Source organism: Bison bison, unplaced genomic scaffold (assembly GCF_000754665.1).
Source record: "Bison bison bison isolate TAMUID 2011002044 unplaced genomic scaffold, Bison_UMD1.0 scf7180017864491, whole genome shotgun sequence".
NCBI classification, from domain to species: domain Eukaryota; kingdom Metazoa; phylum Chordata; class Mammalia; order Artiodactyla; family Bovidae; genus Bison; species Bison bison.
In genome coordinates this window covers 527,284-531,187 of record NW_011495050.1, presented here as the reverse complement: position 1 = coordinate 531,187, position 3,904 = coordinate 527,284, and the positions used below count along the sequence as shown (strand labels likewise).

The 3,904-nt window shown below is 43.0% G+C and overlaps 1 long non-coding RNA gene across 1 annotated transcript in view; it reads right to left on the bottom strand.

Annotated features, from left to right (window-relative positions):
- LOC105005416 overlaps nt 1-3,655 on the bottom strand; it is a 20,415-nt gene extending 16,760 nt beyond the window's left edge. Inside the window, exon 1 of the long non-coding RNA XR_827317.1 lies at nt 3,570-3,655. This is a non-coding gene — a long non-coding RNA (uncharacterized LOC105005416). The remainder of the gene's footprint in view (nt 1-3,569) is intronic.
- Between the last annotated feature and the right edge of the window lie 249 nt (nt 3,656-3,904).

Below are 3,904 nucleotides of genomic sequence, written 5' to 3'. Positions count from 1 at the left end.
AGTTGGCTTAAAGCTCAACATTCAGAAAACGAAGATCATGGCATCCAGTCCCATCACTTCATGGGAAATAGATGGGGAAACAGTGGAAACAGTGTCAGACTTTATTTTTCTGGGCTCCAAAATCACTACAGATGGTTTTTGCAGCCATGAAATTAAAAGTTGCTTACTCCTTGGAAGGAAAGTTATGACCAACCTAGATAGCATATTCAAAAGCAGAGACGTTACTTTGCCAACAAAAGTTCGTCTAGTCAAGGCTATGGTTTTTCCTGTGGTCATGTATGGATGTGAGAGTTGGACTGTGAAGAAGGCTGAGTGCTGAAGAATTGATGCTTTTGAACTGTGGTGTTGGAGAAGACTCTTGAGAGTCCCTTGGACTGCAAGGAGATCCAACCAGTCCATTGTGAAGGAGATCTGCCCTGGGATTTCTTTGGAAGTAATGATGCTAAAGTTGAAACTCCAGTACTTTGGCCACCTCATGCGAAGAGTTGACTCATTGGAAAAGACTGTGATGCTGGGAGGGATTGGGGGCAGAAGGAGAAGGGGACATAGAGGATGAGATGGCTGGATGGCATCACCAACTCGATGGACATGAGTGTGAGTGAACTCCGGGAGTTGGTGATGGACAGGGAGGCCTGGCGTGCTGCGATTCATGGGGTTGCAAAGAGTCAGACACGACTGAGTGACTGATCTGATCTGATGTTCCTCTGTTTCTTTTTTTTCAAATTTATTTGGCTGCACTGGGTCCTAGCTGCACCATGTGGGATCCAGTTCTCCGACCAGGGATCCAACCCTGGCCCCTGCCTTGAGAGCTCAGAGTCCCAACCACTGAACCATCAGGGAAGTCCCTTATGTTCCTCTTGAATGAACAATGCCTCTGTTCTCCATTTCTGTACTATTACTGATGGGGTACAGACAGTCCTACCTAAAGTTTTTCTAGTCTACTGTCCTCAACCCTCTGTCCTTAGATGAGGAAGTCTAGGGGAGAGAACTAAACTTTCATTATTTAAAAAACCAATTTTCATACTCATCCATAAAAAAGAATGAAATAATGCCATTTGCAGCCGTACGGACGGACCTAGAGATTATCATACTAAGTGAAGTAAGTCAGAAAGAGAAAGACAAATACCATGTGATATTACTCATATGTGGAATCTAAAATACGACACAAGTGAATCTATCTATAAAACAGAAACACAGTCATGGACATAGAGAACAGGCTTGTGGTTGCCAAGGGAGAGGGGGCATGGGGAAGGGGTGGACTGGGAGTTAGGGGTTATCAGATACAAAATATTACATATAGAATGGATGAACAACAAGGTCCAACATATAGCTGAGGGAGCTATATTCAATATCCTGAGATAAACCATAATGGAAGAGAATATAAAATATATATACACATATGTAAAACTGATTCACTTTGCCATACAGCAGTGATTAATACAACATTCTGAATCACTTACACTTCAGTATAAAAAAAACAATTTACAAAAACTCAGGTGACTGAATAGAGTTCAAAATCTTTATATTTCAAAGTAAAAACAAACTATCTTCTTCCATATGCAACATTTCATGAAAAAAAGCCAGTTTTCATGTGAGAGAAAAAAATGAAAATAATCACCAAATAAAGGGTAGTCCTTTTAGCCAAATACATTTAATTATAAATTTAGCATTTGAAAAATACCAATTCTCTTGCTCATTTTTTCAAGGACTAGTGAAAATGTCATCAGGATTTGGGAAACCTTGAAGATCTCAAAAACATAGGGGCAGGTAGTTTAAAAGTGGAACAGCTACTTCAGGATGAAATCAGGCCAAACAATGTTGAATAAGACAGCAAGATTGCTGCTTGACACCAATGCCCGTTCTTCTTTTCTTCCTTAGTAATATAATCCTGGTGTTTATCTGGGGCAATATTGTGTCCAGCTGAAAGAATGTATGTACATCCTTGTAAGTAGGGTTGGCCATGTGACTCAGTTCTGGCCATTGAGATTTAAGCAGTATGGTGGGTGAGATTTCTAGGACATTGATTCACTGGGGCTGGCTGCGAAGGGGGCCCCTGGTCTTCCCACACTTCCTCCTCCTGCTCATCTAGAAGGAGGACATAGTAGCCACTGACCACAGCATCTCTCTTGGACTGAGGATGACAAGACAGAAAGATGGCAGCCTGAGTCTCCAGTGACATCTTGGATCCCTGAGCAGCCCACCTTTGGACTTCTTTTACATGAGAGGAGAATTTCTTATCTAGGACACTACTGAACATTTTTTTTTTATTACCTGCATTTAATCCTAACTATTATAAAGCGATAAATCCAAATCCATTTTAGACAGGGAGAATCATAATAGCATTAGAAAAAATTCAAGACATCGACCGTCTTATATGTGAGTGTGTGCCCTGTCACTCAGCTGTGTCCCACTCTGCGACCCTTTGGACTGTATGTAGCCTGCCAGGTCCCTTGATCCACGGGCTTTTTCAGTCAGGAATACTGTCTTCTTTATGGAAGAGGAAACCAGAGCCAGAGCTGTGAAGTGGCTTGCCCAAAGTCACATTATGCAACATTCATTCTGCAAATATTTATGTGTGAGGCTATGTGTGAGGCTCTTTGCCAGAAGCTGGGGGTACACAGGCAAAGCAGGGTATGTTCTCCATTACCCAGAGATTCACAAAATAGAACTAGCTGGCTTGAGTACCTTTCTCCCTGCACCCTCCGTGAGCTTTGTGATGGGCACTGTCCACTGACCCCCAACTAGGGGCAGAGATGTGTCCTGGGGAAAGAAGATCATGGGACAAAGAGGAGGAGTTGCTGATCACCTGGGGCTATCTAGTAACTTGGAGAAAAACAAAGGAAGCAGGAGAAGAAAATCCTGTATTTAATTCTGTTGTAGTCAAGATTAAAGAGAATGCCTGTAGAAAATCATACAGGTTTCCTTTTTTTTTTTTTCTTTTTGTAACGTTGCACATATGTGTATAAAAACTCACTCACACACACAGCACACACGCAGGAAACTTTTTGGGGCTGCATTTCTTTTGCTCCTTTATACAAGCATCTTCTGTGTCTGGGTGCCTGTTCATGAGGTTCATGTGGAATGGGAGTGGGGTGGGGGAATAAAACAATACCGTCTCTGGGCGCCCCTGGGGAGAATCTCTGAATTCCCTGGGATAGGAAGTTCCCTAAGAAAGCAGGAGTCACTTACATTCCCACCAAACAACAAAGGAGGCACAGGCAAGATAAAAGGAGAGTGGGGGTGGAGAGGAAAAAAAAAAAACCAAAACCAAACCTCCTCCCGTTTAGGGAAGCAGGTGCACCCAATGCAAACAATATCATTTCTTCTATTATTTGCAGAGTTTAGGAACAAAACAAAACAATACTTCACTCCTCCCCTCTTGGGTGTAGTGGGAGGTGGGGGGGACCTCCAAGGATGCTCAGGGCAATGGGATGAAAAAGATCATTTCTCAGCATAAGTAACAGCAAAGGAATTAAATTCAAAATTAACAAACAAAAAGAAAAGCCCCAGCTGACCAAACAATGAGGAGCCTTGGGCCAAATTAAGTTAAAATGGCACGAGAATGTTACCTTTGGGTGTGTTAATGGTCCGCCTCCCATCATCAGAGTTGACGAAGTATGTACACGTCTCCCTTTTCTTACAGGACTGTCTGCAGCTTTAGGACAGTCACCTGAATGACCCAGCGTTCCTGTTTACACTTCTGTCTGTTTACACTGGGATTGCCACAAGCATGTAACACACGCAGGCACTTGGCAGTGAGAACCACAGGAAAAATCAGAGAGGGGACTTCACGTCCCTCCACAAGCACGGGCCCCTTTTGAAGCCTGGGAGGGCGGTGGCAATGTGTTTGCCTGCGCTCATGTAAAGTTTGTGAAGATACACTGTTTTGTCCATTTTAAATGGC